At 39.5% G+C, this 23810-nt stretch overlaps 1 protein-coding gene and 1 pseudogene across 2 annotated transcripts in view; both read right to left on the reverse strand.

The window, feature by feature from the left end:
- EDIL3 (EGF like and discoidin domains 3) overlaps window positions 1-23810 on the reverse strand; it is a 272911-nt gene that overhangs the window by 214747 nt on the left and 34354 nt on the right. The gene's annotated exons all lie outside the window — the stretch shown is intronic.
- Window positions 3672-9909, reverse strand: LOC146542245 (uncharacterized; annotated as a pseudogene).

Genomic DNA, 23810 nt, shown 5'->3' on the forward strand with positions numbered 1-23810 from the left:
CTTATCCTTCAGTGTCTTGCTCTTCTGTTCTTTTCTCTGGTCTGAATGGAAAGCACACATCACAGCAAGGTACTGTGTCAATAGCTCACTCCTTTATAATCAACATATCTTATACTCCTCCTGTAATATCATGGAATACATTTGCTATCCTACCATTTTTATCCACAAAAACGGTTACATCTCTTACTGGTTTTGGTACTGAAAACAGAATTCTGTGGCAACATAGAATGGTTTGGATTGCAAGGGACTTTTAAGATCATGTAGTTCCAACTCCCCTGCTATAGACAGGGACACTTCCCTCTAGACCAGAGGGGCTCAAAGCCCCATTCAGCCTGGCCTTGAATGCTTCCAGGGAGGGGGCATCCACAACCTCTCTGGGCAATCTGTCCCAGTGTCTCATCATCCTCACAGTAAATAACTTCTCTCTAATATCTGGTCTAAATCTACCCTCTTCCAGTTTACAGCCATTTTCTCTCGTCCTGTTGCGACATGCCCTTATAAAAAGCCCCTCCCAAGCTTTCCTGTAGGCCACCTTCAGGTACTGGAAGGCCGCTATAAGGTTCCCTTGGAGCCCTCTTTTCTCCAGGCTGAAGAGCTCAAACTCTCTGAGTCTGACCCACAGGGGAAGTACTCCAGCCCTCTGATCACTTTCACAGCCAGCCTCTGGATCCACTCCAACACACTCTGGGCCCAGCCCCAACACAAAACAATCAAAATACCATACTCCAGCAGAACTGGATTTTACGTATGCAGTAAGAAGAGACTCCCCTTGACTTCAGTGCACGCATAAACAATGTGAAAAACACCATGATGTCTGGCCTCATATGACGTCCCACCAGACATCTGTGTATCTTCCCCAGTCAGGAAGATCTATTTATTCTATGCATTTCAAAGCCCATGCCATTTACTGAGTGATAAAGTTATTGTACAGTCAGACTCTCCCTGAATATTAAGTAGTAGTAACTACAGATTTGTGTTTCAGCAATAGTAAGATTGGGTGGCTGTAATCTAATATAAGAATTCATGTGTGGATGAAGAGTTTACAAAATTATTTTCTGCTGTGTTTATTTTTGAACTCCACAATGAGCTGAACAGCCTGTGACTGTTTAAAAAAATGGACAAACTAAACCAACGTGCACACACACATACAAAAACATGCATTATTTCATGCTTAAGCTGATGAGAGATTAAAACTTGCATCAAACCAGCTCAGACTTCACACCCTGTCTGGTCAATGTTTTGGCAATATTGGTATTCCTACAGAGATTATGTTTTTAAATTTCTGTCATTTTCCCAGACCAGCTATAACTTGCAGTGATCTCTCCCCATCATACAGCAAATACAGAGCGATGAGAGCAAATATCCCATATAGCTGTGTGATAAGCAATATACAAAAAGGTCACTGTGAAAAGTGACGTCAAAACATGCTGTACGCAGTGAACGTTTCTGTGTCTGCTGCTGCCTGGTTTGAAGCAGGGAAAAAAATGGGGTCCAGAACCCACACAGGTCACAGCATACTGCCAAGTCACCAGCAATGAGAAGGGCATGTTATGGGGAAGAGATGCCGTCATGTCTCATTGTCAGGGCATGAGGTAGTAAGTGTGAAATAACATTCTTCTCCTCCAGGGCATTTCTGAATTTTTGTGATTAGCATGTTAGAGACCTTGGAGAAGTTATAGTAATTTGAGTTCCTAAACATGAAATGTATTCGGAAGACAGTGCCTCTGTTTTCTACAGTTTTTGAAGCTCAACAAATTCTTTAATGAGATTTTTAACCTAGGATTCTGACAGACTACACCTGGTCACTATGACTGTCAAGAAAATTCACCGGCGATGTTTCTGCAAGTTATTTAGTGTAAAATGATTCTTGTCTAAATGATAAGAACCTTCCCTGTGGACACACTGGATCATTGACTGGAGTGTTAGCTCCAAAGCGTTAACATTCATACAAGAAATTAAGCCACTTTGTGTTAACACTAATGCAAGAAATTAAGCCACTTTGCATAACATAATGTACTGTTTTCAAACCAGGCACAGCACAATACCTAATCACACTATTAATTGCATTTGCCAGTTTTACAATAGTTGGAATGGCTAACTTTAATCTTGTATCACAGCTATAGACATCTTACGGACAGAATTGTATGAAATGAAAACTCCAACTACAGAATTTGCAGTAGTCTTTTAGAGACTTTTTTTTTTAATAATTGTAAGTGTAAAGGGTAATATTTTTATGTTAAATGACAAAAAAAAAAGGTATTAGCACTACCACAGCAGACAGCAGCTGTTGCTAGTACTTAGAAGCCAGTTATTACTTTCTCATAGCCAAAGGCATTCAAAGCAGAAATTAAAAAAAGGCCTTTGGGGTACATCACTGATATCTTAGTGATTCGTAGATGGACAGCTGTAAGTCACTGCCTAATGAATTAGCTAACTTATTATTTGTGAAAAAATGAGACCTCATTTTCAGTGCACAACATGAATCCTTATTTATTTACTTTCATATCCCATACATGCATGTATATTTTTATACATTTTTATATTTACTCTTGATTTCTCTGTCTCCATTTCAGAATAAAGTGGGAAAGATTTCATGAAAGTTGCTGGGTTAATGGGATGTAAGGAAAATAAAGCTCATTCTCTCAGTACTCACAGGAAACAAACAAACAAAAAAGATTCACACTAGTGTAACTAAGCATGTATGTAGTGTAATTAAAACCCGGTATCTATACAAGTGAATAAACCTGCAAAGGTCAGCTTATGAGAGCAGTCTACTACGACAGACACTCCCTCCAGCATCGGTATTGCACATTATTATCTACTGAAATTATATTAAGACAGGAATTTTATTTATCACTCTCTCCACGGAAAAAATAAAAACGTTATCAGAGCCACAACTACGGAAAGACTCAAAAGTTGTGTTTTTTGTTTTTTGTTTTTTATGAAATTGGTTATGTTGCTTTCTCCCTGTTCCTTATTTGATCTCACTGAGTCATCAGTATGACTCATTCCACAAAGCATTAGTTGCATCAGATGTGGAGGGAAACCTCCTTTTGAACAACCAGCCCAAAACAGGCTGTCAAGGTGCCAAAAGGAGCTGTAGTTCAGTACAAACCAATTCTGAAGAAACTCAGATCACTTCATATGCTGCCAATATCTCTTTATGAGATGGAGAATACATGGGCCTCAGATCCTTTGTACCCCCAACTCCAATATTCTAGGGGTTAACTTTGAGTCTCCCCAGAGTCTCCAGGTGGGACTGTTCTCTCCAGCTGCAGCATAGAACCCACTTTTTATATCTTACCCTGATCAAACTGATCAAAGGGCTACTATATTATATTTGACCACTGAGGATAAGGAAAATGCTGAGGTTCTCGGTGCCTTCTTTACATCTGTCTTTAAAATTTAGACCAGTTATCCTTGGGCTACTCTACCTCCTAACCTGGAAATTAGGGATTGGGAGCAGAATAAACCCACCCGAATTTAGGTGGAAACATTTAGAGACCTGCAACTCCACCTGGTCTGTCACAAGTCCATGGGGCTTGAAGGGATCCACCTGAGAGAGGTAAAGACGCTAGTGGAGGTGATTGCCAATCTGCTTTCCACCATCAGCATTCTTGGTCAACCAGAGAGGTCCCAGAGGATTGGAGGTTTGCCAGCATGACTCCCATCTAAAAGAAAGGGCATAAGGAGGGTTCGGGAAACTACAGTCCTGTCAGCCTGACCTCAGTACCAGAGAAGGTTATGGAACAGATCGTCTTGACTGTGATCACATAACATGTGTAAGACAACCAGTGAATCAGATCCAGCCAGCATGAGTTCACAAAAGGCAGGTCCTGCTTGACCAACCTGACCTCCTTCTATGACCAAGTGACTCTTCTGGTGGATGGGGGAAAGGCTGTTGATGTTATCTGCCTAGACTTCAGCAAAGCCTTTCACGCTGTCTCCCATAGTATTATCCTGGAGAAGCTGGCAGCCCACGGCTTGGACAGGTATACTCTTTGCTGAATAAAGAACTGGCTGAAGGACTGGGTAAATGGAGTTAAATCCAGCTGGTGATTGGTCATGAGTGGTGCTCCTCAGGGGTTAGTATTCAGGCCTGTCTTGTTCAGTATTTTTACTGAGCTGGACAAGGAGACAGAGTGCACCCTCAGTGAGTTTGCAAATGACATCAAGCTGGAAGTACTGATCTGCCTAGGTGTCGGAAGGCCCTACAAGGGGGATATGGACAGGGCTGAGATCAGTGGAATGAAGTTCAACAAGACCAAGCACCAGGTCCTGCACCTAAGACACATCAACTCCAGACAACACTACAAGCTTGGGGCAGAGTGGCTGGAAGGCTGTGTGGAGGAAATAGATCTGGGGATGTCAGTCATTTCTCAGCTAAACATGAGCCAGCTGTGTGCACACGTGGCCAAGAATGCCAATGGCATCCTGCCTTGTATCAGAAATAGCACAGCCAGCAGGAAGGTGACTGTCCCTCTGTACTCATCTCTGGTGAGGTCACCTATGGCCTTCAGCTTTGGGGCCCTCACTACAAAACAGACATCAACGAAGCTGCAAAGAGTCTGGAGCACAAATCTTATGGAGAACAGCTGAGGGAATTGGGACTGTTTAGTCTGAAGAGGAGGCTCAGAAGAGACGATACTCTTTTCCCCAGCTGCCTGAGAAGAGGTTGTGGTGACAAGGGGGTTGTCCTTTTCTCCCTCATAACTAGTGATCGAATGAGAGGTGATGGCCTCAAGTTGTACCACGTTGGACTTTATACAGATCTTGTTCAGATTGGATATTATGTAGAATTTCTTCTGAGAAAAACTGGTTAGGTGCTGGAACAGGCTGTCCAGAGCAGCAATGGAGTTACCATCCCTGGAGTTGTTCAAGAACAGTATAGATGTGGTAGTAAGGCATTTGGTTTAATAGGGCAATATTGGTGATAAATGGACATTTGGTCCAAATAATCTTAGAGGTCTTTTCCAACCTTGGCAATTCAATTATTTTATACAATAGAATAAAAATAGTTTAATTTGTCCAAAGGCTTCGTATTGCTCAAGGCCCAGTGTGAAATTGTTCTCCCTCCGGGTCATTCAGCTTACAATCAGACCGTAATTCAGAATATGTGTTCTCCAAAAACCCACAGTGTCTAAGAAGCTTGTGTTTACTTTTTGCTAGTACACAGAGGCATAGCTGCCGACGTGACTAATAGATCAACAATTACCCTGTTGATAACATCCATTTGGATCTGGCAATGTGCATCTTGCCAGATGCACTTTGTACTCCTAAATGATGGCTCTTCTGTGCAGGTCCTTTGACCTTACTTTGTTTTTAGGGCAAAACCATCTTTCAGAAGGAAAGTTACACAGGTGGAAGATGGTGTACCATCTTTATTCCCCACTCGTGAGCAGTGGAATGCTTTCTTCTAATCACTGAGATACAGGTCCTTATAGATGAGGAGGAAGACATTTTCTTTCACAGCCACTGAATATGTAAAGAAAATTTCTCTATTGCTGAGATGAAGGCCTGTTATGTGGAAGAGATATTTCCTTAATAGCGCTGCACAATTCATTCACTGTTTAGTTCATTATTGCTGGCATGCCGGCATAAGATGATAGCACATTTCTATAAAATTCCACCATATAAAGTGCCTGTACTGGACTTCATCTGGATCTCTGGATATTTGCTTGTTATCCCAGTCTCTGTAGATCATCTCCAGTATGGCTAATTCCATCAGGGACTGGATACCTCTCTCAGTAGTGGTACACATGCCTGGGTGACATATAACATCTTCCATGAATAGACACCTCTCCTTCAAGCCTGACAAAAATCACCTCCAGAAGCTGTGGACTTTTGTTTCTTCTCCAATTTTCTGTCCCTTTCTTCAGAGAGAGATCTCATCTGCTTAGCATCCTTACCTTCCAGTTCCTGAATATTGGCTCCACTATCCCAACACTGGAGCACACAGGTAACAACGTGCTCATCTGGACAATGGCTGAAATATTTTCACATATCTCAGAGTTCACTCAGCGATAGGGATTGGGCAGTTTCTGATTTGTTTACGATTTATGTTCTCTTTCCTTTCTTCCTCATTAATGGCCCTGCTGTGGTGCAGCCCACAGCTTCCAATTCTTTCTCCTGCTCCCTCCTAGAAGAACCTTCTTCTTCCCTTACTAGAAGACATGATGCCCATTTTCATTGTTTTTTGCTGGCTATAGCAGTGACAGACATCACTGAGGGTTTGCTTTCTTGTTCAACCATTGTGCAAGGTGTAGGAGTTGGATTAGCAGTGTCTACTGTAGGGCATGGATTATTCTTGGGTGCAGCTTGGTAGGCATAGGCTATGCCCCATTATGCTGCACTGATTTGTGTCCCTTTGGAATTGCAAGAGTGATGGCATGCCTTTTTCAAACATTTAACCAGTTTTTCTGCGCTTGTCGAGGAGTTAAATTCCAAGGTACTGTTTTAAGTGGCCACTATCTTGGGTGCCTGCCCATATTCTTCTACACATGCTGCCACTCACAACTCTTGCCTCAGGGCAGATCTTTGGGTGACATTCTCAAATGACTGTTTAATCCTAGACAAAACCTGAAACACTTTCAGGAAGGAGTACAATAGGAGAATGCTGGTTTCAACATCCTATAGATACTCAAAATTCTTAAGAGCTATTGTAGCTAGCCTGAAGTGGAAGGGGAGGGAGAATGAGAAAGGGAATGAAAAGGAGAACGGAGAAGTGTACTGCACAGTTTGATCCTAACGGACAAAAGGTGAAAATTATATTCGATAAAAGTTTACACAAAACAATCCTTGAAGAACAAGGGCAACAACAGCACTGAGTACAAATGTCAGATTAGGCTCACAGCCAGAGTAATATAAACAAATGTCATGTATATCACATGCAAACTGAGAAAACCAATACCAACATCAAGCCAACAGTCAGAGGTAATAAACAGCAAGAGGGGCGTTACTTAGAACTAACTTGCAAGCAGATAAATAAACTTTAAGATCAAATAAATTCACATTGTGACAAACAACTATTAAGTGAATAAAATGCTTAGAATAAATATAACTTACTCTAACACACTCTGCTCAAATTTATCATTATCTCATGCCTCCCTCTGGATGTCAAAAAAGAATGTTTTGTTTTGGCCTGGAAAGCAAAGGACCATTCAGTCATTCACTTATCCCCTTGCCATGAGCGATAGGGAAGAAAACTGTGTGTCATTCACATATGTCTTGTGGTTGGATTCAGTCAGACTTCTTCAAGTCCTGATTCTGTCCCCTACCACCAACTTGTGCATGCTCTCTCTTTGCTAGCAGGGCAGTATGAGAAGCTGAGAAGTCCTTAACATAGTGTAAACACTGCCCAGCGGTAAGTAAAACACTGGTGCATTACCAGTTATTCTCATCAGAATACCAGGACAAAAATGCTGTTGGCAAGGAAGACCCATATTGATGTCCCCTGGAGAGGGAGGTGACATCCCCAAGCACTGGATTCTGGCCACATAGCTCCTGTTGCATACATACAGGTGCAGAGGTTCAGTCCGCTGACTCATGCCCACACTCCAGCTTTTTACGTAAGTGAGGTGCAGACAGCTTTGCTGCTGGAGTTCGGATGTAGGAGCTGCTGATGGCAGCTCACAGGGCACCAGCATAACTAGGACAGAGCCCTAGCTGCTGGCAAAACCAGGGCCAGGTCAGCAGCTGGGTCATACTCTGGTCCCAAGGGCACCAGAAGTCTTACAGTATTGCAATTCTATTCCATTTAAAGGAGCCACACTAACTGAATTTGTCTTGCTGCCCCCTCACCTGCTGCTTTCTCCCTCTTCTCCTCCTTCTGTACTCACTTCTTCCTTGCATGCATGAATCTTTTGGTTTTGAAAAAAATGTCTTGTGTTTATGTTGTTATTAATTCAGAACTACTGTAACAGAAAAACAGATGAAATTTTAACACTAGATTATACTAAAGACAATCACTTTGCTGATTAATTCATTAAATAAAAACCACAACTGGTGTGTAGAGAATACATATTATCAGAGCAGTCAAAAGTTGTTTGTTTTTCTTTTTAACAGAATTACATAATGGAAATGAATTTCTTGCCTTACTTTGAAGCAATTTAGCTAACTTACCATCAATAAAACCTTTGAATTGTAGCAGAAACAACATCACTGTAAGACACAAACAAATATTTTAGTATTATCTAAATATTTATATGGCTTTCATAAATGTAGATATGTTGACCTTATGTCTAAGCCATCCAAACAGGGCTCAACAGGATGCATACATTTGGCTTTTAGTTAGGGTATAGGAACATCCCAATTCATAACTTTCTCCATATTTCATATCTGCTAAGTGTACAAGCAAATCACTGCAATCATTTGAAAAATTGTTATTAATACAATAAGGAGAGAAAACTGGCATTCTGTAAGTAATCGCATCATGAGCAATTTTCAAAAAAAGACAGAACCACAGAAAGGCTTGGGTTGGAAGGGGACTTTAAGCCTGTTCTGTCCCAATGCCCTGTCACAGGCAAGTTGCCTCCCACCAGCTCAGGCTGCCCAGAGCCCCATCCAACATGGCCTGGAGCACCTCCAAGGATGGGGCACCACAGCTTCTCTGGGCAGCCTTTGCCAGGGCCTCATCTCCCCGAGCGAAGAAGTTCCTCTTGATACTTAATCTAAGTCTTCCTTCTCTCAGTTTAATATCATTTCCCCTTGTTCAGCCATTATCAGATTACGTAAAAACTCAGTCTCCCTCCTGATTATAAGCTCCTTTCAAGTACTGGAAAGCTGCAATGAGGTATTCCCAGAGCCTTCTCTTATCCAGGCTGAACAATCCCAGCTCCTTCAACATTTCTTCATAAGAGAGATTCTCAAGCACTCTGATCCTGTGGATCCTCCTCTGTACCCATTCCAACAGCTCCAAATCTTGTGCTGGGGCATTTAGACCTGGACGCAGTACTGCAGATGAAGCCTCACAAGGGCAGAGCAGAGGGGGTCAATCCCCTCCCTCTTCCCGTTGGCCATCCCTCTGTTGATGCAGCCCAGGATACCACTGATTTTCCACTTGGACCACTGTTGGTTCATGCTCTACATTTCATCCATCAGGGTTCTAATTTACTTCTCTGCAGGTCTGCTCTCAATTAGTTCTTCTCCGAGTCTGTACATATCTCTGCTATTGCCCTCACCCAAATGTAACACACTGCACTTGGCCTTGTTGATCCTCACTGGGTTCACATGGGCCCACTTTTGAAACTTGTCTAGATCTCCTAAATCTCTTTGGATGGCATCCCTTCCTTCTATTGTGTAAACTGCATCACTCGGCTTGGTGTCATCCACAAACTTGCTGAGGGTGCACACAATTCCACTGTCAATCATAGAATCATAGAGTAAATTGAGTTGGAAGGGACCCTTAAAAAATATCTAGACCAACTCCCCTGCAAGTAACAGAGACTCCTACAGCTAGATGAGGCTGCTCAGAGCCCCATCTAACCTGACCTTGAGTGTCTTCAGGGAGGCAGTTACCACCACATCTCTAGGCAACCTGTGACAGTATTTCACTGCCCTTATTTTCCTATATCCAGTCTGAATGTTCCTTATTTTAGTTTTTAATGTCTTTTTAGTTGCCTCAATTTTCTCAGCCTGTTCTGACAGTGGAGGTGCTCCATCCCTTGGGTCATTTTTGTGACCTTCTTCTGCATTCTCTTCAACAGCACTGTCTCCCCCCAGTAAAAAGGACTCCACATCTGGATGCAGTACTTCAGATGAACTCTCAACAACACAGAGTAGCAGGGCAGGATCACCTCCCTTGACTCTTTCTGTCAAGGGTGTACTCAATCCTTTGTCCCCTTTACGGACAGTGAGGGTTGCCACAACCCTGGTGCAAAACCTTGCATGCCTGGCTTTGTTGAACTTCATGAGGTTCTCCTGGGTCCACAACTCAAGCCTTTCTTAGTCTCTCTGGTTCACATCCCATCCTTCGTGTGTGTTAATCACACTACACAACCTGATCTGCAAACTTTCTGAAGGTATGCTTGATCCCACTGTATTTCACTGATGAAGATATTGAAGAGCATATGCCTTTGATAAAGAAGTTAAAGAGCACCAGACCAGAGATATACATATCAAAGGCCTTGCACAAGTCCAGGTAGATGACATTAGTTACCTTTCTTTGACCACTGACTACTTTGCAGAAGGCCAGGTCAGGCACAATCTGTCCTTGGTGAAGCCATGCTGGCTGTTTCAGATCATCTTCTCATCACACTTGTGTTTTCACACAGTTTCTAGGAAAATCCATTTTACAATCTCTGCAGGCACAGACATGCAGTTCACCAGCCTATAGTTTCCCAGTTCCCTTCTCCCTTTCCTGAAAATAGCAGTTTTTCCAGCCCCTGGGGATTTCAACTGGCAGCCATGACTTATCAAATATGATGGAGAATAGCTTGGCAACCACACTGGTCAGCTACTTCAGGACCTGTAGTCTAGTACACACTCAGTCTCATCAGGTGGTCTTTAACTTGCTCTTTGCTTAATTGGGAGGAATTTTGCTTCTCCAAAGACCATCAAGAGGTTTAGGGACATGAGAGACACGGGAAGCCTTGTTCAACATTTCATCAATGATCTGGATGATGCGATAGAATCCACCCTCAGCATGTTTGCTGATGATACAAAGCTGGGAGGAGTGGCTGACATGCTGGAAGGCTGTGCTACTATTCAAATGAGACTTGGACATGCTGGAGAGTTGGGCAGAGAGAACTTCATGAAATTTAACAAGTGCAAGAGTCTTGCACCTGGGAAGGAACAACTGCATGCATCATTACAACTAGGAGATAACCTGCTTGAGAGGAGTGTTGCAGAGAAGAATCTGCATGGTTGGCCATGAGCCAGCACTGTTGCCCTGGTGGCCAAGAAGGATAGTGGTATGCTGGGATGCATCAAAAGGAGCATGGCCAGAAGATTGAGGGAGGTGATCCTCCCCCTCTATTCTGCCTTTGTGAGGCCAAACTCTGCTTTTCAAAAATGAAAAGAGCACTTAATGACTTAAGCTTGTGCCATGATGTGAATGCATTCTTCAAAAGCTCTGAGATAGAAAATAATATTCTATTACAGCTTTAGTTTTTTTTTTTTCCAGCAGGAAAAAAAAAAAGTGATATATAAAGAATTATATATGGAATAGACTTTCATGTCAATTAAACTTCCGAAGAAGCATCAGTATCACAGTATTCATGCACAAAAGTGACAGAAAAATAAAAACACAAAACAAACTCTTAATGATTAAACTTCAGTTTTTCAAGAGACAAAAAACCTTCTAAAATTCACTTGTCTTATTTGCTGGGAACCAAGTAGTCAGAAAAAATAAAACAACAATAAACTTTCCAAACAATGCAATTTATCAAACAGGACCCAACTCTTCCATCCCCATTAAGTAATAGCTTCAGGGAATAGTATACAGAATAAGTCATAGTAACAAGCAAGTTGTAAACACTCACAACAGGGAGTGCCTGCTTCTTAGTAATTACTTTGCAACAAGCCTGCAATTATTTTTTTTACAATAATGATTCTTAAAATTTCTAAGTCATATGAAACATGCAGTGCAAATGCATTACTGAAACTGCCATAAGGAGAAAAGAAGAAAGCAATGTATCTGCAGAAACTCTAGTTTTCAGAGCAAAAAAATTTAAATAATCAACACTGCAGTCAATGACCAGGAAAATTAGGGTTGGTAGAAAAAAACCTGATTTTTTCACATTAATAGTGATTGAACTGAAAAGAAATAATTGATAGGAATCCTCTAATGCCTGCCCAACTGGATGCTCCTTCTAATCCTCAAGCTGCAGTTTGCAGCTATGCAGCCACCCTGATGGGTCAGTTAAGCATTCCTCATTTTGAACCAGGGATTTTAAAAGTGGACAAACAGTAACTTAATGAGAGCCTGGGAAAATTATTTATCCAGACCCTTGATTTAACAATCTGAAGGTCTGTAACAGCCCCATATTTGCTTTCACTTTAAAGCTACAAGTGGCTCCTGAATGTTGATAATATAGCATTAATTGTCAAGCATAATTCTGCCCAGTGCATCAGATGAAATAATTTCAATTTACTTTTTTTTTTTTGTTTCTACGTATATCCATGAATATCCAGAATAACATTTGGAAATGTTTTGACTTCCTGCTTCCCATTTTTTTCATCTTCACCTCTGTCTATTTTTCTTGTAAAAATACAGTTGATGAAATGGCTCTCAAGGCTGTATTGCGTTAAAACACAGGAAGTGGACTGACTTTCTATTAAAAAAAAAAAAAAGGACACTGCTTCCTGTAAAATGTAGATTTTACTCTCTATTCTTCACTTATCATTTTCACATTACATTACACAATTAGTGCACAGGCTTTTACCCAGTATTGTTTATTATTTGAAAACATACATCCAGCTATAACGAACATATAGTGCAGAGTGGTCCAGCCAACTGAGTCAACATTAGCAGCAAGCCAAGCAGCAGGAGGAAAATCAGCTTGCAAGACCCATATTTTCTGTGGCAGAAAATACTCCTTTCCAAAGGAGAAAAACAAATAACAGGTCCCAACTTGCATGTTACTTATGCAAACACAGTGAGTAGGATATCAGTAAAGTAAAGGCAGCAGAAGACATTTTTGTGTGTTCCAGGAAAGAAAACCTTCATGACCCTGCAAACACACACATACAAACTCAGATAAAACCAACAACTTCACAGGGCCCAGTGAGTTACTTTGACATGCTGTCTCTATGTCTGCAGGTGCAAAAAAAAACTCCACTCACTTGGAAAAGGGAAGTCCTGTCTTCACACAACTAGCCACAACGGGTCAGAGAAAGATTAATGCTATTAATAAGTTGTCATAGAACAACTCGGTACTAATTTGAGCCAAACCCTACAGTTCAACCCTTGAATACGTATTATAAGACTCATTAAAGTTAATGAGGTTTTGAAAGACTTCCAATTTACAGGCTGGATTTTTTAGGATCATATATGTTAGTTGCCTGTTTTTATCCAAAATATTTTTTGCCAGCAGTATTTTCCCCTTTTACAAAGCTGTTACTGTATAGTGAGTTTCAAAGACTGGTGTCCTTAAGTTAAATCACCAGTATAAATACAGACATTTCATGCAATGATGTAGCAATTATTTTGAACTATTTGCTGTGAATACTATGTCTAGGATTATTTTTGCAAACTGAAGATAACCACTGTCTGGAATGTACACAGAGTACATGAATGCTTGAGAAATTTCAGAAACTTACCATACTAATCTGCAGTTAAATCACTACTAACACTTCTTCTTTTACAACAAGGCAAAACAACTGGAAAGGATACGCATCAGCCTATCAATGTGGTATTATCATTGAATCAAACCATAGCAAAGAACAAATTGTAAGGAACCCTGATCTTGAGAGCACTGTCCGAACAGTTACTTAACTCTGACAGGTTAGGTTATATCAGCGTACTACAACACTGAGGTTTCCTATGAAAAAGCGTAGAGCTTTCACTAGAAGGAAAACATTTTGACTCAGAAACACAGCAGAATCACATATATGTGACTCTTTCAAGAGAATGAAGAAACTTTCTCAATCCAGAACATCAGTAGATCTTTATAGGCTATAACCTAGGAGAAGGTTGATGTCATGGATGTCATTCATTGATTTTTATTTTTTTTTAATTTAGGTACAATTACTCATTATTTTTTAAAATAAATGGGAGATTTAAGGAGAGTTTCTAATCACAAGTACCTCAGCATGGCTTTCAAGCTGTCACTAAAGCAGAGATTTAAACAGTTCAAAGAAGGCAAGTCAGTTCAAAAGCCATTAATAAAGGCAGATAAACATTGGTACACTCAGGATCATGACTGAGTTTCAGATCTCATTCATCTCTTCAAATGGTGTATAGATTAGTTTTAGTAGTTATTCCAAATTATTATTTAAAGTGATTATGATCCCAGCAAATATTAAAAATGAGTAATGTCGTTTGCAAGCAATGAACCCATCTTTTAATACATGAAAAAGAGCCCCCCAAATTCTAGAATGTATCTCTGTTTTGAATCCTCTCAACTCAACACACACACTGAAATATTAATCCAGCTGCTTTCTAGAGGAGCTAAGCACCATTATCAAAGAGTGGAGCCAGTAAAAATCAGTGCCAGTTATTAAGAGTCTCACCTGTAATAAAGATACAGTGAGCTGTGTGATTTTCCAGTAAAGCAGCATAGTGTTTAGGTAGCCCTCACATGACAGTAAGATGTGACTCATTTCACCTAACCTTAGGAGTTCACTCCACAACGTTTACAGCTGAGCTAATCACCAGGCTACTTTCTATCACCAATTAAGTATTATAAGAAAACACTTGCAGAATTTGTATTATTTTTTACTTTAAATCATTTTTTTTAATATTTCAGCAGCTTTGCTTAGAACTATTTAGTACTGCACTGAAATAAGATTAAGAAAAATGAAAAAAAACTTAAATCTAGAAGTTGAATCTCTGCCAAACAAGTCAGTGGTCTTAAGTTCCCCCTTAGACTCAGATTCTGTGTGCGTATGCAATGCAGGCCATTACCAACAAAGCAGCCTCAGAGTAAAATTAATGTAATAAACAACTAATCAGACACTACAGTTTTGACATTCTCATCCTTGGTATCTTGTTGCAGATACTCTGTCCAATAAAGCAGGAGCCAGTTGAGGTATCAAAGAGGAATATAGTAGTCTACCGAATCCTACACGAGATGTGTGTCTGGCATGTCCAGACCTCACAACAGTCTTTGTACAAAATCTGGAGGTAGAATGGAATTCCTACATTTTTTTTCCAGAGGGGACAGATCTTGTGCATCCAGCCATCAGAGGTGACCACTGGTCTCTTAGAAACATCTGATATTGCCAAAAACCATCATTTACTCTGAGCACACACATGGGCTGTGACATTTCCTGAGCATATGAGTATTATTTTGTTAGAAAATGCAATAATGAATTGCATCAAATCATGATATTGATATGCTGTCACATACACCATGAAAGATTATACTGAATATTCCTTTAGTTCAAATTTGTGGGTTTTTTTTTCTCCAGTTAGAAAACTAGTATTTATTGAAATAGCTGTTCCAAATTTGTTTCTGTAATTCTCTTTAGAGAACTGCATATACACAGAAAATACTGCACAGATGTGAAATTCAGTCTCAGGTGGTCAGCTGTCCAGGTTTCAGCTGGGATAGAGTTGATTTTCTTCACGGTGTCTGATATGATGTTATGCTTTGGTCTGTGGAAAAAAACAGTGCTGATAACACACTGTGGATGTTTTAAATGTTGCTGAGTAGTGCTGCACAGAGCCAAGGACATTTCAGTTTTCCAGCTTCTTGTACTGTCCTCTAGTGATGAGGCTGGATGGCACAAGGAGCGGGGAGGACAGATGACTATACTATATGACAAATATCATTCAAAAAAATGTAAAATCTGTGGGGAGGTGCAACCACTGCTCATCAGCTGGTGAGTGATCTGCACTGTGCATCACTTGTATACATATATATGTTGGCTGCTTGAAAAGTGATGCCTCCTATATGTTTCCATGCAAACTACAGCAGCTGCAATGAGCACAATAACACTTTCTGATATAACAAATTCTCAGCTACAAAACAGTATTTTTCAAGACTGTCATCCCCAGTACAAATGCATTTTTACCAGCAATGAACAAGAGCCTGCAAGCGACACCACTGAAAATCTGAACGAGTGGAGGTGCCCCATTGTCACTGCTGTAACTGCTGAAATGGACTACTCACCACCTCACTATGCTCACACCCAGTTTGATCTCCATCAACATTTAGCACGTGTCAAGAAATGACAATGGGTATCATTTTTTCCATATGGAGGGTTTTAGTGACACCCTTCACTTCATCTGCAGATGCCAATTTGTCATACAGCTCCTCTGCTGCCATGTGCCACATGGCAACAAAATGTAATGAAATACTGGTGGGAAGATTCAACCTCTAGTGCCATATCATCAACATCTGCCTCTGTCATCATGGGCCAAATGATAAAGTAAGAGACATTACTTTCAATGCAGCCCCTCATGTATATGTTTACAGTTACTATATTCTTATCATTACTTCTCTCCTCCTCTTCTGTCGTAGTAAATAGTTTTTACATCAATCTATGAGTTTTCTTCTTTTTTTTTCCCCCTGTTCCATATTCTCTTTCCCATCCCACTTGAGATACTAGTATGTCAGATGAGTTCAATCACAATATCAGCAAATACTGAACATATAATCGGTACATCTTCTTCTGTTCAAGAGATTAATTGCTACATTGCCACTTTTTAGAGCTTAATATGCTTTCTAGTTTCTAAAAAGTGTTGAAGCAAAAGGTTAAGTAACTGAAGATCTCAATAGTAAATCTGAAATCTATATTGACCATGAGCTATCAGTGTGCCCTTGGGGCCAAGAAGGCTAATGATATCCAGGAGTGCATTAAAAAGAATGTGGCCAGCAGATCAAGGGACATGACAGTCCCTATCTACTATGACCTAGTGAGATAACATTTGGAGTATTATGTCCAGTTCTGGGTTCCTCAGTTCAAGAAAGGCAAAGAAGTTCTAGAAAGGGTCTAGTGGGGGGAGGGTTACAAAGATGATGAGGGGCCTGAAGCACCTCCTTAATAAGGAAAGACTAAGAGACCTAGGACTGTTCAGCCTGGAGAAAACTGAGAGGGGATCTTATCAATGCACAAGTATCAAAAAGGCAAGAGTCAAAGGCATGGGGTCGGGCTCTTTTCAGTAGCATCCAGAAAAAGGACAAGGGACAAAGAACAAAAACTGGAACATGAGAAATTCCATATAAACACAAGGAAGAACTTCTTTATGTGAGGCTGACACAAGGGAACAGGCTGCCCAGAGAAGCTGAGGAGTCTCCTTTTTTGGAGATATTCAAAACCCACCCAGACACATTCCTATGCAACCTATTGTAGCAACCTACTTTTGCAGCAGGTTGGTGTAGATGATTTCCAGTGGCGCCTTTCAACTCCTATGATTCTGGGATAACTCCCCGAGAAGTATTAGCTACCTTAGCATTTGAAATATTAAATCTGTAATGCCATTGAAACAGAAAAAGTGAAATGCTGTTTTTAGAGAAATAAATTGAACTACCTAATGTTATCCACCTACTATAATGGCAAATGAAGTATTTCATTTTTTTTTTTTGGTTCTTAGAAGGAACAAAATGTGTTATCTATGAGTAAACCAAATTTGACAACTTCTCTTGTTTTGGAAGTCACTTTTGACTAGATTCCACTAAGAACAATGGAGAGGAAGAGCAAGAAAGAAGTAAAGAGTACACAGACAAAATTACAGCTCAATCTATCACTAAATCTTGGGTGACAACTTTGTAAGAGTTCCACAAGACAACTGCAGACAGAGAAAACATTTAATCTTAACTACATAACAAAGTTATTGTTTTTGATGTGAAAAAGTACTTTTTAAAAAGTTCTGGAATGCATTATAATAAATGTTTGCATGCAAATTAGTTTTTAAATCTGTCAGTAATTCCTAAATGACATACAAATATTAGTATATAAAGTGTATCTTTGTTACACATTTTGAAATATGAGTTCTGTTAGTTTTAAAACACCTTAAACATTTTCAATAAAGATATACTCATTATGTACCTTAATTAAAATTCATAAGGTATCTGATTCACAAGAACCAATGACCACCATAGCTGCATTCGTTAGGCATATAAAATAGGATTCACTTCTCTATTTTAGATTTTACAACAATTTCTAAGCTACTAATCCTTAGGAGCTTTCCACACTTACATAGATTAGTTAAATCAGCAGATATTCAGCTGAATCATATTCCATATCTATTTGATTTTTCAGCCTTAGAGCAGGTAATTTTTTTCTTAAATATATACACAACCATGTCACCTAGATTGATAAAACTTCAAACGCTTTCAAACATATGTGTAAATGTAATTCCTAACAAGCAAATATGGTTGGCTCTTTTTGGCACTGTACTTTAAAATGCTGGCAACAGCTTTTTTTGGGGAAGGACAGAATTGGAAAAGTCCTTTCAGTTACACTAGGGAAATAAGTTGCTGTCCCTCCCCCTTCTTGGCTGAAAACCATACTTGTATATAGAAAAGCAGATGAAGCTCCACAGCACCCATCACTGTCTGCTCTCCTTCCATTTACAAGAGCAAGTGTGACTACAGAAGAGGTGGGACAGGAGTGAAAGAGATTTCTAACTCCTTACAGAAGATCTAGGTAGCCACCGCTTCCCCCAACTCCATAAGAAAATATAGTCTAACTGATGTATAGGTTTTAGACATTGTTAGCACTATCCTCTAAAAATGCTTCTAACATGAGCAAGAGCTTTGTGAGTTCTACATGAGTTTGTCTAGCTCCCAGAATGACATGTTTTCTAAATAATTCACTGAGGAGCGTGCACAAGCAAATCCAGTCTTCTGTTACTAACAGCAAGTCATAAACATCCACTTAAAAGTTACTGTAATATGAACAAAACTCTTAGATTCAAAACGGATGCTTGGAAATGCACCTCCATCCCCAAATTCATGTTTAATGAAATTCTGGCATGCCTAACTTTCCATTCAGAGCTGTATCACTCCAAATGTGCAACTCTTCTTTGACTTATCAGGGATATTTTTCCAGTGGAAATATGTCTTCAGGTGGTGCTATCTAAAAAGCTTTCACCCCCATCTCACCCACCCAAATCTAGACAATATTGACGACTAAACTACAGATATAACTTTTTCTGCTTTCTTAGTAATAACTGCTGGATGCAAGTTGATGACAGGGTGCATAAGAGCACTAAGAAGAGCACTAAGATTTCACTATCTGATAGAGGAGCTTTCTCTTTCAAAATTAATCAACTACACTTCTCTGAATTGCTATTTTTATCAGTGATGTTACTACAATATTTTTAAATGTTTCTTCTCTCTCCATAATAGTCTTCATAAGACCATTAGCCAAAGTGTAGCTAAGTTAAAATCACCAGAAGATGCTTGATGAAATGCTTGCTATTTAGCTTCACTCTTTCAATGTGCCTTTTGCAAGATAACACACAAACATGAAGATGTAAATTCACAATAATCCACAACTGCATGTACCTACAATTATTAAAGCATTGGTATAAATGTCCTTTCAATTCCAAAGATATGCAACATTCAAAGGCAATCGAACATTATACATGGCAGAGAAAACATCCAGTAGAGGGCAAAAAAGGGATGTATTACTTTGTGAGCATCATCGTATTTGCATGGATGACTCATTTTTACAAGCAGTGCTCTAAACCCAGTTACTCCCCCACTGCTGTTTTATTAAAATTACATTAATATTAGAATCACCACCTTTCCCTCACTGATTTTTTTTCCCAATAATCTAATTCCAGTACAGTTTAGGACATCTTTCAAAGTGTACATCTCCATAAATAAAAGCAAGCCAACAAGTCAATGTTATAGTATTTCTGTCTTCAGGAGAAAAGGTAGCCATCCAGGAAGCACTCTACATTCCCTTTGGGGGAAGAAAAAGGGTTAGTCCACATCACATTCACTGAATAAAGAGTAGGAGAGCAATAGTTGATGGTAAAATCATTCACTTCTCTTTGGTCTTACTGTCTATGGCCTGTCACTTAAATCAGCAATACCACTCACGGAAAATAAAAACAAAACAGCAGGATGAGGAGCAGGGAGAATGGGTGATCATTTAAAAGGCTGTAGTAAGAAATGGGCATAATAAGGCAGCAGCAGAACAGTTCACAATATAAGAGCTGAAAATTGGTGATCTGTTGAGAAATTTCAATCTTTTAAACATAGCTACCACAATGGGCATCTATGTTCAGATCCGCAAAAGAGAACCATCTTGCAAAGTATAGTCAGATGATTTCACACTGTAGGTTTCTTTTATCTTCATTTTAAAAATTTTCTTCAGTTGGTAAACCAGTATGCGTATCAAATAGTTTCAAAAGCCCTGCACAAAACAAGCCTGCTACTTGCTTTTCCTTGCAAGCTTCAAATCTCGTGCCAACAACCATAGCATCAAGATTGAAAATAATACATGGCCAGATGACAGAGGTCAAGTTTTCAAAGAATAAATTTCTATAAATACTACCTCTAAAAATTAATTTCTATCATTATGAGGCATGGAAAAACAATATCAATGTTTACAGTCAGTTTTTTGGGGTTTTTTTTTTTTTGGTTTTTGGTTTTTTTTGTTTGTTTATTTTCAAATGCAGTCTATTTTGGGTTACAAATATAATTACATGCTTCCCTAAATTTTGTTCTGCTGTCCGTATTGATCCTGCCTCTGATACCTTCTGGCAGGTCTACTTTCCATTTTAGTAGCTATCAATACAGAATTTACGCCATTCCCCAACAGCCATCCACATTATGCCAACCGGAGCTTTCCACCAGATGGAGGAATGATGGAAATGAACAGTGCTGAATGCTACTAAAACCCTTTATCTTTGGGATATTAATTAGAAAGACAGAGACAAATAGTCAAGGCTCAGAAGCTGATCTATCTGAATTTTAATTACTGGTAGCAATCATTTAATACAGCCATTCTTTAAAATTTCTTGTGATAGCAAATTAAAGCAAGACAGTGTTGAAGACAGCAGTGTAAAAAGTTTCTCATCATAGAAAGGCTCTTACTGTTTGTCATAGTCTTGAAATAACTTCAATGCTGAACACATATTTCCATCAGACCGTTTTTCACCATACACAGAACTTGGCTTTTCCTCCCAAGTAGGTCTTCAAAAACATCTGAGCCTTGATTTTATGAGCCATATCATTAAGATACTAATTCTACAAACATGCTCTCAGTCTCGTGATGATCCATAATGCATGCGTAGAACTGTATTCATCCCTGGAGAACTCCCTGCTTGCCATGCCCATGTTACTGTGATAGCTCAATGACCACTCACTCTTCAAGAATACAAACTTACACAGAAACTTACCCTTTTTAAATTATCTGAATAACTGCGCATTTAGAAATTTTCTCAGAATGAAATAATTCTCAGTTCTGTGCAATTAGAAGTCCATGAATGGTAAGTGAAAAAAATCTTAACAAAGGATTTACCTGAAAACTTGTCAAATCAATGGCTCTGCAGTTGTTATCCTCAGCAAATGAAAAACAGATTTCACCTGTTAGTCTGTAATCCCTAACTATGCTACCTGTTCTGGCCCTGTTCCCCACATAGATGCTAAATGTCTTTACCCTAGTGAATTCTGAAACTTCAATGCTGTTATCTACATAGTAGATCTCACTAACCTACTCAAATCTCCCATTCTGGGAAGCAAGTATAATACAATGAGCATTCAAACAATTTCAGCTGCTGTATCTGCGAAGGCTGCTTCAACCTTTCTTGCTACTTCTCCTCCTGGAATACCAGGTGGAATAGACAGAATGGCTGCTAACAAAAACAAAAGGCACAGGCTGACAACAAAGACAGTGTTTAAATCTCGTTCATTAGGATCCTGTGTGGGAACTTCCTGCCACCACAGACAAAATGATGAAGAAAAATACAAGATCTCAACAGTGCAGGGAAAAACAACAGTACTGAATGCAGAGTAAGATCTCTCCATACTCCTGACTGAATTCTTACATTTCTAACTTGAGAGTGTCATGGTTTCATGATTTTTCATTATCGGTATTCCACATCATAACATCATGCAATGCACTGGGGGTTTGACTGCTGATGCTCAAGTTCCGGGTGCCTGTCCAGAGGAGAAGAGCAGCTACGTTTCCCCAGGGGGCTTTGCGGTCAGCGAGGAGATATAACTCCTGGCAAGGTCACCTGATGCTCTCTTCTTTGCCTGCACTGCTTCGCTTGCGCTTCTCTGCCAGCGCTTCTCTGCCTGTGCTTCTCTGCCTGCGCTTCTCGCCTGCGCTTCTCTGCCTGCGCTTCTCATCTCAGCGTTGTGGTAAGGCCGATCCACCATCAATTTCACATTCTCTCTCCTTATAAAATTCTGTTAATACCATATTTAGTAAATTACTTTGTTTTACCTCAGATTGTTGCCACTGTTTTCAATTATTTCGGGGTCCCTTATTTTCTTTTTTTCTGGGGGCGCGGATCCGCGGATCCCTCCGCCCTTCTAGTCACGGAACCGGGCCGAACCAGCCCGTAAACCGTTGACAGAGAGAAACAGACATTGGTAAAATCCTTGGAGGAAAAGAAACTGCTTTCATAGCTTTTTCCTCACATTACTCACTCTGCCCTTGCCTGCTGGGTTTTCAAAAAGAAGTACATTTGTAAAGGAACACTTGTCCTTTGCCTTAGAGGTTATCACAAAATCTATATTGGAAACCTCAGCTCAAGTGTCTAGATATTTACCATTTCTCCTATTTTCTCTAAGCAAATGACATTTTTCACTATATTTTGCATCTTTCCTTTTGCAAAGAAAATCTATACTCAAGTCCTTCCTTCCTCTAAAATTGATTTTTTTTTTTTTAATGGTAGTAGTTGTGCCTTACTATACACAAAATCCTTTCAGACATGAGTCTTGGACCAGTCAAACAGTCTAAATTCATCCCTTCTACTCATTTCATTCTGAAAGTAACACCTTCTCAACAAATCTTGGGTTTTTTTTTAAGCTCCATGGATCTTTTGAAAATTAGTAAGATAAAGAGATCCATCCTGTATCTGAATGGTTAACAGCTATGGCTGCACTGTAAATTGCCACATAAGAATAAAATAGGTTTTTGATTGCCACTTTCTCATAAAGAAGCCTGACTGCCTGATGGTTATCTTATCTATCACTTTTTTCACAGTGCATCACCCTCCTGAAATTTTCACTACACTGACATTCTAAGACTTTATCACATACCTTGCTTCTGTTATTGCTCTGTTTGTCCACACTTGCAAGACCAACATCATTAAACAGTACAGGAGTTTAATAAGTATAACCAGATAACTCCACAGGGGCATTTTCACCCATTTTAGGTTAATCCCTAAAAGTTATCGATGTAGAAATTCACACACAGAAATGATCCTTGTCCCTTCTATAATTCAAGATGTTCTCATCTAAAAAACCTGCTCCAAGCATTTACTAACTTCTTCATGATTTAATAATAATCTAAGTAAGAGACATCTAGGTGAAGATATAAACACATCTCCTCTTAGGAGGATATGTGCTAGCAAAAGATAAAAAATAGTGTTGCACTTATTAGGTTGACAGTTGAACTTGGTGATCGGGAAGACCTTTTCCAATCTAAATGATTATATATGAACCTACAAACTGCCCAGCAAGACAGGGAACACAGCAGCCCTCCCCTAGTGGCAGTATCCTTCCTTACATTCAAACATTTTGGATCAGGGAAGTTACCCACATCCCTTGATGATAACGTATTTATTCACCATTTTGTGTCTCGTAGAGCACATTTTGAAATGAATGAAAAAGAAGTAGACTAATATGCAAGTACAGAAAAAGAATTTTGCTAAATTCTTGGCTTAGTTGATTAAATTGCTACATGGGATTTGATAAAATAGATTTAAGCTATGCATTAAAAATGAGAGAAAAAGTTGGAAACAGAGGTCTTCAAGTATTTTTATAATTTGTTTTACTTGTCGTTGCTTCCAGAAGCTTTCCTTGTTGGTACCCACAAAAAAAGTAAGAATTCCTCTTTTGTAAAGTATCTGAAGCCATAGCTTCAGATCTCACTCTCATCTTTTCCATGTGGATTTTCAAAATCTGCCTCTAAAGACTCATCATAGTCAAATGTGCATAAAGAAAGAGGAGAAAAATGTAATAATTTTTCATGCATGCTGCTAATTCACCATCAAATAATCAAAATGCATA

The sequence above is a fragment of the Meleagris gallopavo genome, chromosome Z (genome assembly GCF_905368555.1).
Source record: "Meleagris gallopavo chromosome Z, MGAL_WU_HG_1.1, whole genome shotgun sequence".
NCBI classification, from domain to species: Eukaryota; Metazoa; Chordata; class Aves; order Galliformes; family Phasianidae; genus Meleagris; species Meleagris gallopavo.